We start from the raw sequence: 12,398 nt of genomic DNA, 5'->3' as shown, positions 1-12,398 counted from the left end.
CTGGGGTGGGAGGAAGATATCTGGTGGACTAAACAACTCTTTATACAAACTTTCAACTAGTCCTCCTACTTCCCTCCACCCTCCACTCCTGCCTCCAGCGCTGTCTCCTATCCCTAAGGCCAGAGCCTTTCCAGGTTTCTGGCTGTGGCTGTGAGCGGGCTGCTGCTCTCTGGCTTGCCCCTCCCACCTCCCACTTCCACTCTGGTGGGCTTGGATTTCAGCTTAGGCTCTAAAATCAGTCACCGCTTAATCATTTGCTGTCCAGCTCTTTTTTGTCTTTTCCAGTTTCTCTTGTATATTTTTTCATTTTTTGTTCTCTCTGTACATTTATGTCTTTTAAAATAACTCCCTATCTTTTTAGTTTGGTTTTAGAGAGAAGCATAGATAAATGCTTTAAAACTAGATGTGTTGCTTTGGATTTTGAATGTCAATGACTACATATTTTTTACTTCTACAAGTTCTATTTGATTTTCAGTTTGTTTTGGTTTTCTTCTGTATTATTCTTGCCATGTGGTATCTATACTTTCTTTTATTTTTTTTTATTGACTTAAATATATTTCAAATCTTTCTAATTGTTCTATTATTTCTAAGTCTTTGGGTGTGTGTGTGTGCTCGTGTGTGCTCATTTTCTTGTTTGTTGTGTCTCCTGACTCTTCCTGACGGTGGTTTGTTTTCTTTTGTAACAAAACACTATGGAATAATGTTTTTGGTAGGAGTCCTGCCTTTCCTGATGATGGAGACAGCCCTATAGAGTAGGCTTAGCCTTTGTGTCTGCTTGGCTAGAATGGTTTCTCTTATTTCTGGGCTTCTATATATGTGATTTCTGGAATGTTCTATCTTCTCATCTTTGCTTGACTCTTACTCATCTCTCAGGTCTCAGTTTAAAAGTGATTTTCCTGGGACACTTTTCTTGATTTCCCATTCCTTTTATTCTCCCCCAGTACCCTATAATTTCTTCATCATGGTAGTTATTACTCTGTAATACAGTCACATGTTTATCTCTGTCTCTCTCTTCTTTATGACCAGACTCAGTTCTGGGAGGCCAGGATCATGTTATCTTGTTCACCATTATATATTTATTTGCTACCAAAGTATCTGGCTGAAACTAGGTGTTGGTAAATATTTCTTAAATGAATATGATGCCGTATCTTATTTCAAGAGGCTTTTATTATTATTATTATTATTATTTTTTAGGTGAGGCAACCCTTGGTTGACCTCACAGATTGCCAGCTTGCAATCCCTTATTTTTTTTATTTTTTACGCCTACAATACCTGGTCTTCTTAGGTGGTCTCCCATCCAAGTACTAACCAGGCCCAACCTTGCTTAGCTTCCGATATCAGGTGGGATCAGGCTTGTTCAGGGTAGCATGGCCGTAGACCTATTTTAAGAGGCTTTTCAGGGGTGGATTACAGATTGGTCTGAGAGCACTGTTCTTTGTGCATGTTTTGCTGCATTCCAGGTGACACTCCTTCATAGAGCGGTGTAGGGTGATGCAGGGATGCTGCTGTTCAAAGCATAAAATGTGGATGGTTCATAAGTTGCCTTTTAGAGCTATATAGGTTCTTTCCATTATCACTTCCACATATACTCCATAAACAAAAATTGTGATGGAAAGTTTGTCAGTCAGCATACGGCTTCCTCTGTGGTTCACTCTTATACACGATGAAGCGACTTCTACTGAGTGTTTTCAATTCCATTTTTAGTTGTGAAATGTGTGAGTATAGAACAGTCTGTTGTTGTATCTATAGTGTCCTCTTTTCAGGTGATAAGAAATGACAAGTTCGTATTGGATAAATATCAAGATGCATATCTGATAATTAAGCCCACAGTTTACAGTGGCTTTGACTGGTACTTCTCGTGGCTACTCTCAAAACCTCAGTTTAGGAATACTGTCTGAAGATTTTTTTTTTATAGCTAAATGAATGAATGAATTTGGTTTTCCAGAGTATTTCTCATGGTAACACTAGAATAGGAATATTGGTGGTAACTTGTATAATTGTGGGGAAATACTGTAAAGATTCGCTTATTTTGGAAATAGCAATAATAAACTTTTATATAATGTTCATTGAGTGATTACTATGTGTCAGATACTCCTCTAAAAACTTTACATGTGCTACCTCATTTAAATACAGAGAGAAGTTGGATTTATATCAGTAAATCTTCATCATCAAGCTATTGTTTGATGCTCAGGAGAGAGCATTCATGGTCTATTTGGAATTGAGACATTTTAATTAGATCTAAACGTTAGGTTGTGTTAAGGTGATAACTACTGCTATAGTTCTTTGACTATTTTTGAATAAATGTAAGTTTCCAGTAATACCTACTAATAGCAGACTAGGTAATTTGAGCTAGTTCTCTCAATGAAGACAACTAAAAAAGTGAGATGAAATATAAAAATAAAATCTTCTAAAAAACATAAAAAAGATAGTGAGATAGTGGGTAATTACTGGGGCTGAGATTTCAGAGAAGCTGAGAATGCAGAGGAGCTATTTTTCCCCTGGGGGTGTCTCTTGGGGAGGATGAGAAGCTGTGATTTTGGAGGCCTTAAGGGGTTAGGGTGACAAAAGTTGGACCCTGATATGAATCCGTAAGTGTTGGTGTATTCATCCTTTGCTTTGAGCTGCACCCTGGGAATAAAGATGAACTTGAAGCAAAGTATCCCTCATACAGCTTGAATCCTGGACTCCTGTCATTTAGGTAATTCAAGGAACTTGGCTTGATAGGCCTTCTAGGGCCTCGGGAGTCTGGAAGAAGCAAGTACAAATCCTCTGTGGAGAATAATAGCATCCACACTTTAAATTACTTCTGCAGATAATTTTTCAAATACAATGTCCAGCCACAGAGTTGACTAGGCATATGAGTAGACAAGACAAAAGGGACAAAAATCAGCAGAAATGTTTGGTGTATATTCATTAGGTGACTCAAAAGAACAGAAAGAGAGAGAGAGAGAGAGAGAGAATAGGGGCAGAAGCAATATTTAAGAATATCATTGCTGAAAAGTTTTCTAGAACTGATAGAAGACATCAACCCTCATACTTGTGAGGCAAAAAGACTTCTAACCAGGATAAATGAAAAGATCTTCACACCTAGACATATAATAGTGAAACTGCAGATAATCAAGGGTGAAGAGAAAATTAAAAGTCTATAGAGAAAGAAGATAGATTACTTTCACAGGAGAACAATTCGACTAATAATTGACTTCTCAACAGGATAATGGAAGAGAAAGGGAAAATAAAGACATTTTCAGACTAAAAGCTCCGAGAGGACTTGCCACCAACAGACCCACAGTGTTGGAATACCCTTTAGAATTTCTTTTAGTGTGGGTTTGCAGGTGGCAAATCTTCTTTTAATTCTAAAAGGTGTTTTTTAAGCAGAAGAAAATTATCCTAGTTGGAAAGTCAGAGATAACAGAAGGACCAGCCGTAAATATGTGGGTAAATGAACACTGCCTATAGAAAACAATAGTAATAATATCTTGTTAAATTTAAAAATATGTGTAATTTAAAAAAATGCATAACAACATTAGTATTAGTATTTAAGTTAAAAAGGGCTAAATGGACTTAAAGTATTCCAAGTTCTTTCTGGAAAGAGGGTAAAGATATGGATTAGCATAAAGCTTTTAGAGGTCAAGGGTATATGTTGTGATTTCTGGGTAACCACCAGAAGAAGTTACAAACTAATATATGAAATAAATGTAGCAATAAACCTCTCACCTTTTATAGAAGATATATAATTTGCCAATGTAGCTAGCTAGCCCTCTTGTCTCTTCCTAGTGCTACATTTTTTTTTTTTTTGCATTTAAGAAAAAAATTTACATATGTGAGAGAAACATTCCTTAAGTTTTACTAATCAGGTTCAGAGCAAGATGCAAATTAATGTATTCCTCTTCTATCAACGGAATTATTTTAAAAAAGTGGAGTCATTCATCTTGCTAACTGCCTACATGACCTAAATGTATTTCCCGTGGTTTGAGAGTGGTTTTCATACCCCCTACTGAAAAAGAGCTGATCGTTACAACTCTCTAGAGTCTGGCATACTCAAGGTCTCTGTGGTAGAACATATCCCCCTCCCTCTTGTTTTGTTATTTTATTTTAAATCAAAGATTTTTGAGAGAATTTTCTGTTGTCATTCCTCTCCCCACCACTCAAATCATGATTCAAGATTGAAGTTTGAAGTCAAACAAAATTAGTTGTAATACTTGGAGTAAAACTTACATCCTTCCTCTCTCTCTTCTTTCCTTTTTTCTAATGATTTCTTAAAAATTTTAAGTATTCATAAGGAAATAAGATAGTTAAGTCTCTTTAGAATTAGTAGGATTTATAATCTGCAGCAAGATCAAGGTTCAGACTGATTGTGGGCCATTTCTCTGATTTTTTAAATATGTTAATAATTCAAACAGCCTAATTATTGGTATTTATTTGTTTCCCTTATTTTATAATCAAATTGATCTCTGATTTAAATTTACTTAGTGTTTAACTTGATCCATTTTTTAATCTTTGAAAATTAATTGTAATTACTTAAGTAGTACATGAATACATTTTTCCTTTAAACTTTAGAACATCCCAGATAAAGGTTTAGTTTCCATTCCCAGTCTCCTTCTGTAATTTCCAGAGGTTAACCACTGCTGAGTTTGATGTGTATCTTTTTATTTTTATTTATTTTTAATTTTTTAAATTAAATTTATTGGGTTAACATTGATTAATACAATTATATAATTTTCAGGTATACATTATCATTTGACATCTATATATTCTATTATGTGTTTACCACCCAAAGTCCAGTTGATGTGTATCTTTTTAGATCTTTATATTCACATATCTACCCAAGAATTGACACAGTATTCTTTGGGCCTGTGTTTTTTCTCTTCTTAAATAAATTCTCCTGCTGCTAGATATTTAGTTTCTTTTGCTTTTCAAACAGTGTTTTGGTAACTTGTACACATAGGGAATGTCCTACTAGAGAGATATCTAGAGGTGGGCTTGGTCAGTCATAATTATGTCCTTTTTTAGATGTAATATATTCTGCAGAATTGCACTACCGAGAGGCAGCAGGCCTGAAAGAGGACCTGTTTCCCACGATGAACTATCAAATTTAATTTTTTTGTCGAATGTATTTCTGTCTGGGTTTCCTTTCTTATATAGAGAAGTAAGTTTGCAAATGTTCCACTTTTTCCTCTCACAAGCAAACCTTGACAGCTAACTGCTCCTCTGGCCTAAGACTTTGGAGGGTTTCAAAAATGGTGGAGGTGTACAGGAGACTGGTACCCCAGCTGCCCACCCCAACCTCTTCCTCCTGCTTTGAAATGAAAAGAATGTATTTACTAGAAGAAGAATCCGGGACAGATGGAAAAACTGGAGGTTACCCTCTGTATCCGGAGTAGCCTAGAATACGAACTTCCTGAATATAGAAGAGATGAGGCTTAGTATGATGAATGGTGACCAGTGATGTTTTTATTGATCTGAGAAATTCTGAGTTTAGTAATCAGTGCTTTTGAAGTTTATGCTAGTGAAGTTAATCACAAATTATTTTAAAAACTAGATTTTAAGCTTCTCACCTTTATGATTTTAATTTATACTTTATTCTCATTAGTAGTATAGCTGAATGACAATGACTCATCATTGTTGAGAAATTATTTTCCTTCCATATAGGTATTTCATCTATAGATCATATGAGAGTATGATTTTAAATAGATTACAAATGTCATTTATATTCCCAGTTTGTGGAGTGAACTTGTTCAGTGTTATAAACTTGAATTTTGCAAACTGAAGAGTAGAACAGTAAATAATATATATATTAAATATATAGTATATAAATATATAAAACATTAACATTAATAAAACGCTAAATTTAAAAAAAAAGCAGAAATTAAGATTCCTGTTTCCACTAACCTTGGAGGGATGTATCAGGAATTTAAAAAATTTTGGTATTTAAATGCTTGTAATTACTAATAAGAGAGTCAAATAAGTTATTTTTCCATTTTCAGAGCAGTTTACCAGTTTTATCTAAAGTATGCTTTAATATGTGAATATAACAAATTGAAATATCAAATATTTGGTTGTTTTAAAAATCACAAAAGCATGAAAATATACATTTATGAATTACATATAATTTGATCAGAAGTGCTTCTTTCACTAACAGAAATCATTAACTTTGTGGGTATAGCTTGATTTTGTCTGAATTATAATATGGAAATATTTAAAATGGTTAAAAACTAGTTGTAGGTACTTATACTTTAAGTTCAAAATATAAACGTTCAAATTTTCATTTTGGAATAATTTCAAATTTACAGAAAAATAGCAAGAATAGCCTATGGATTTCATCCATCTTTATAGTATTTTGACACATTTGTCTTATTGGTCTTCCTCTTTATAGGTATATATTAATATTGCTTTTTTCTGGATCATTTGAAGGGAGGTTGCATACATTATTCCCTTCTATTCTTAATACTAAAACTTACAGCTTTACAAGAAAGGATATTCTCTTATATAAGCACAGTACAGTTATTAAATTCAGGAAATTTAACATTGACATAATACTATTATCTATAAATACCATATATTAGTCTATATTCTAATTTAGTCAGTTGTTCCAGTCCAGCTCATCTATTGAATGTAGTTGTCATGTCTCTTTAGTCTCCTTTCATCTGGAAAAGTGTCTCAGGCTTTTTTTTTTTTTTTTTTTTGGTCTTTTAGGACATGGATATTTTTGAAGAATTCAGGCTAGTTATTTTACAGAATGTCCTAATGTCCTTCAAGTTTTGTTGGTCTGATGTTTCCTCATGACTAGATTTAGGGTATGCATTTTTCCCTGAGGTACTTCGAGTGTGATAGTGTCCTCCTCAGGGCATCATATCCAGAGGTGCATGGTGTCTATTCGTCCGTTATTGGCAATGTTAAATTTGATCACGTTAAAATTGATCATTAAAGTGTTATCCATTTTCTCTGCTGCATAGTTACTATTTTTCCTCTTGTAATTAATAAGTAATTTGTGGAGAAACACCTTAAGACTGTATAAATATCCTATTCCTCATCAGACTTCTCTCATCTTCAAATTTAGTGTCCATTGCTACCAATTTATGTCTGAATTTATGATTTTTAAAACTCTAATATTCCATCTATATTTATCAATCAGCTTTCTGCTATAATGAAGTGCTTCCTGCTCTAATTTATTTTGATGCTCAAATCCCTAGAGCCAGTAGGAGACCCCCTTTAAGCTATTTCCTGCATCTTTTTGACATGCTCTTATAATTTTTAAAAACACTTTATGACTTTTCGGCATAAATAGCTGTTTCAGGTCTATCTTGTACTTTCCCTGCACCAGCGCTGGAATCAACTGTTTCTTCAAGCAGCACTGGCTCTTTCAGTGGTGACTGGTATTTAAAACCCAAGGTCTGTCATTGTTGCTGTACTAGAATGTCATTGCTTCGTGACCTTTTCAGCAGATCTGGGAAATACATCTACCTACCTACACACTTTCATTGATACAGCTAAAAAGATGGAGATATATTTAAAGATCTTGAGATATACTAACACTTCCAATTCCATCCAACGTAGCTCCCTACCCCAAGCTTTTTCTTGTCTTTTCCCATTTCCTATTTGTATCTCCCTTCTTCCACGGTGAGAAGCCTGGCTCACAAAAAAATATTAATGCCATTTACTCATTCGATCAGCCCTGCAATACACACAGAATAGTTTCAGGATTGCCATACACGACGACTAGGTATTGAACATAAACCTACCTAGAAGAGTTCAAGATTATTTGCAGGTCTTTTATTTTTCTTTATGTTGAGACTAGACAAAGTTCTGTGTTCAGAAGTTCTTTGAATTAGTTCTGTTTTTAAAAATTCGGTATGGTAATGTTATTCATTTTAAATATAGTTGGGTTCATTTATTTTAGTTAGCATTGAATTTTAGGACCTGCCCCCATCCTTGTTAAATTTTTTTTTAACATGTAGAACATGAACAAGATTCTAAAACTCAGGACTATAAAAAACAAGATATACTCAGACCTTTTATTTTTTAAGTTAGTAATCTGCTATTAAAGAATATTGATAATTTGAAATGGAGCATAGTGTTTGGCTGGATGTGTCTGTGTTGTTTTGGGATGGGTAAGTGGGTAGAGGATACTGGTGTAGTGACTATTCTCTAAGGCATAGAAAAAATGTAGAAGTGAAACATCGGAATCCTAAAAGACTAAATGTAGTTCAAAATGGTTAAGGTACAGATTGGGAATAACATTAATTTCATTGGAAAAAAGCCTCAGCAGGTTTGGGGTGCCCTGAAAGGCCTGGTGCCTTCCCTATATGACACTTGGGGGCGTCTTGGATCCGAGGCAGCTTCAGACTTCTGCCAGGAAGAGGCTAGTAAGTGAAGTTCAAGATCCGCAGCTCTTGGAGGCCTCCCCCAAACTATCTTCGTGGTTCTGTGCCATCTCTTAGGATTTTGACCCAGGAATGGGATGGAAATGGAAAGATAGGGGCATTCTCAGGCTTCCGGTCTTCTCCAATTTGATCTTTTGCCTTTTTAGTCAATGTTTTGTTTTCTTTGAGGTTGGCAAAAAATGGCTAAGCATTAAGTAACCTATCCAAGGTCATAATTTAAACCCCAACCTAATTCTTTTCATTCTTTTGTTTGAGAAATGTTGTCAAGAGCAACCATGTATACTGTGTGTCTGTCTACATGTAAAGTAAGATCAAGTCCCTATAATTTCCTAATACAAAACAAACTGACACAAAGTGGACCTGGCAGAAATATTATTAGTCACATGTTATGAAGTCAGAAAATTCAAATGAGAGCCAATTAAAGAAAATATGGAATTCATGAGATTAGACTGAGAGGAAAAAGTTTGAACTGATAATTAACATCTGATCCCCCAAACTAATCATAAATAAATTTATTATCCCTATTGCTTGTGAAACCTTGGGGCACTCCACTTGTTCAAGGAATCTGAGGTACATTAACCTTAAATTGCACTTGTTTGCCTCTTGCTGCTAATGTGGATTTGTTTGCATTGCTTACATTAACACTTATTCAGTGGCTTAAGTGATATCCTCTGGCTTTAACTTTAGGGGAGGCAAGATTAAATTGTGCCCTCCTCAGTAAATACAAGGATGAGCTGAAAGGTGAACTTGATTTTTAAGAACATCTCTTATCAGTGCAGTGACTAGTTAAATAATATTCTGCCCAAGCAGAATCAAACTTACGTTGGCGAAACGGAGCAGCAAAAGGCCAAGGTGGCTTTTTCAGCTTTACTTTTATTCAGTATATGTAGGACATGCCAGATTCTCCAATTTAACCTCTTCAGTTTACAAAATTGCTTATGCTAAAATTTATCCATGAGTGCTTCCATTAAAGCTTTTATCGGATTTTCTCCATCTGGGGTTGTTGACATTTGATTAGTGGGAAATGGTTAAGTAACACATATGAATAGTTAGCTAATGTTCATGCTGGTGGTGTATATTTATTTCTATTTCTTTTAAATTTGTAAATTTCTCTCTTTTACCCTTATTAGAATATTTTTTCTATTTTCTACTTTATTATAATAACATTTTTAGATATCTTACTTTTCAGTGGAGAAATTACCTGCATTTCAAATGCAAGTGATTGTAGAAGTTTTAGAAGCAGTAAATATTTTATTATATTCAGCCTCTAAATTCTTGTGTGCAATTATATGCACATATAAGCATATTTTTAGAAATTATTTACTAGTGTATTTGTAAGCTCAGAAATAATGACAGATCATATATTTTTGATATAGTTTGTCATTACTTTAAGTCTTAAACAGTGGCTCAAAATTGTTGTGAATTAATTATGCACACATATAGCATTTAATTATATATCTACTATTTTTGAACTGTATTGATTATTTTATTTTATTAAACCTCTTTCTTCGATAAGTTTAAGGGCAAAAACATTTTATACATTCTTCTTACTGTAGTCTCTACAGCACCTAGCACCATTTCTATCACATAATAGCTACTTAATCGATTATTACTTCCTTAGTAAATATTTTAAACATTTCTTATGTATATACATTCTAGTTTCTTTTTTAGTTTTTTTTTTAAAATAATTTCAGACTTACAGGAAAGTTCCAAGACTAATTACAAAGAATATCCTTATATCCTACACCCAGATTCCCTAAATGTTAATATTTTTCCACGTTCGACTTAATATTGTCTCTCTTACCATCTCCCATCCACCTTCTCATCTTATCTCTTCCTCCCTCCTCCCTCTCTCCTTCCCTTCCTTTATCTATCTATCCGTCCATCCATAATATACACATACATGCATATACATATACACAAACATGTATATGTATATAGACATGTATTTTTTTCTCGAACCATTTAGAATAAGTTGCAGACCTGATTGATGGCCTTTTTTCCCTGAATACTAAAAACAAGGACTTTTTTTGCATAACCACAATAGAATTCCCAAAATTAGTGAATTAACATTTAAAAGCATTATTATCTGATCTACAAATTTGATTAATATTTTGACAGTTGTCCTAATAATGTCCTTTAGAGCAAAAGGAAATCCCAGATCACATGTTATGTATATATATCGTTTCTTTATTCTTTAATCTAGAACATTTGCTCTGTCTTTGTCTTTTGTGGCCTTGATATTTTTACCATTTATTTGGTAAAACTTCTCTCAAATTGAGTTTGTTCAATTTTTCTCATGATTTGGGTAATACGTTTTTGGCAGAAATATCATATAAGTGATGTATTTGCCTCTGTACATATTTTCAAAAGGTACATCATGTTGATTCGTACTGTTACTGATGATGTTAACTTTAGTCACTTGGTTTAGGTGGCATCTGCCAGATTTCTCTACTCTAAAGTTACTATTTTTCCTTTATAATTAATAAGTAGCTTGTGGGAAGATAGATACTTGGAGACTATGTAAATATGTTCCGTATCAAACTTTCAACCATGGGTTTTAGCATCAAATATGATTCATGCTTTAATCAATCATTACTACGATGGTCACCAAATGGTGGTTTTCTTATTAGATTTCTGTTTTATTTTGAATATAAATATCCTTTGTTTAGCCTTAGAATTCTTTCATAGTTCTCTTAGCACTATGCCTTATTGTATTTGTGTAGTCCTGGTGACCACCACAAATAAATAACTTCATAACAAATACTTTTTATGATAGAATCATCTTCTTCCCTTTATTTGCAATTACAGCTAAAGGTAGCATCTAATATATTAAATCTCTAGTAGAATAGCCTGTTTTCACATCATTTTGTCAAAATTACTCTCCTCGAGTGAGGTTTTTTAAGAGCATCTGTTTGCTGTCATTCTTTCTTTGAAGCATCTTGAATCCTCTTATGACATTGTTGTGACAAAGTATGAGCTGGTTGCAGCATAAACACAATTTAACTCAGTATTAACATGAGAGTTTGACAATCCCTAATTTTTTCAGGATGCAGTATCGATGAAGAAGAACCTACAGCTGGAAAGAAACATAGATTCTTATGGATCAACACAGAGATAGTTTTGTAGCTTTATTTTATGGTGATAAAGTAGAATCTACTAGATAAAATAAATAACATGTATGTAAGATTGGAAAGCATATTTTATCTTAAAAAAACACCCAAGCTTATACTTTTAGTTCGTAGTCTAAAGAGTTATTTCACATGCATATTATTTTATTTCTACTGTTTGTATTTCAATTCAGTTGAGTGTAATGCACATTTATTGAGTAGTCTGCCTGGGCCTGTGGAGTAATTAGGTCATGTGAAAAGAAAAATACACACACATGCACACAATTGTAATAGCTTTAACTTGCAAAAACAATATTGTAAGAAATACTTTTGATTAAAGTTTAATTTTCATTTACAAATATCTGCATGTGATTTCATTCTGGATAAAGATTCTTAGGCTTTGCAGAGGTTGTGGAAATGTATTCTAGGTAAGTTTTTTCTAAATTGGTTCAGGAGTAGACCTCCAGAAAAGTAACATTGTGGAGTGAGATCTTATTTGAAGGGCTTTTCTGACTGGTGATAACCTGTTTCAGTTCTCATCCTTGTACCTAAACAGATAAAAAAAAAAATTCTTAATTCATTGGTCTTTAAGAACAATGAAAGCACTTTGTTTAGCTTTAGTTGATCTTAGAGATGCCATTTATTTAGGTTTCTTTATTTATTTATTTATATTAATTTAACTTAAAAAGATTCAGCAGCTATCAGAGTCAAACTAATTTAGCAATGTTGTGGCTTCTTATTGCTCTAACCTGCTGAGAGAGAGCTTTTCAAGGATTACATTTCAAAGACATTTTTAAGTTTGTCCCCACTGTGATTTTTCTTCCCACTGTGAGTCGAGGCATTTTGAATTAACTCTTGAAAAGTTTTCAGGGTGGCAGGCAACACAGCAATAAGAATACTGTAAATA

The 12,398-nt window shown here is 33.7% G+C and overlaps 1 protein-coding gene and 1 pseudogene across 1 annotated transcript in view; one reads left to right on the top strand and one right to left on the bottom strand.

Moving 5' to 3' along the window:
- Positions 1–12,398, top strand: part of EML6 (echinoderm microtubule associated protein like 6) — a 274,207-nt gene that overhangs the window by 57,046 nt on the left and 204,763 nt on the right. The gene's annotated exons all lie outside the window — the stretch shown is intronic.
- Positions 1,261–1,379, bottom strand: LOC111742337 (annotated as a pseudogene).

The sequence above is a fragment of the Pteropus vampyrus genome, unplaced genomic scaffold (genome assembly GCF_000151845.1).
Source record: "Pteropus vampyrus isolate Shadow unplaced genomic scaffold, Pvam_2.0 Scaffold91, whole genome shotgun sequence".
In the NCBI taxonomy this organism is placed as follows: Eukaryota; Metazoa; Chordata; class Mammalia; order Chiroptera; family Pteropodidae; genus Pteropus; species Pteropus vampyrus.
The sequence above is the reverse complement of the archived record's forward strand: the minus strand, read 5'-3'. Positions and strand labels throughout refer to the sequence as shown.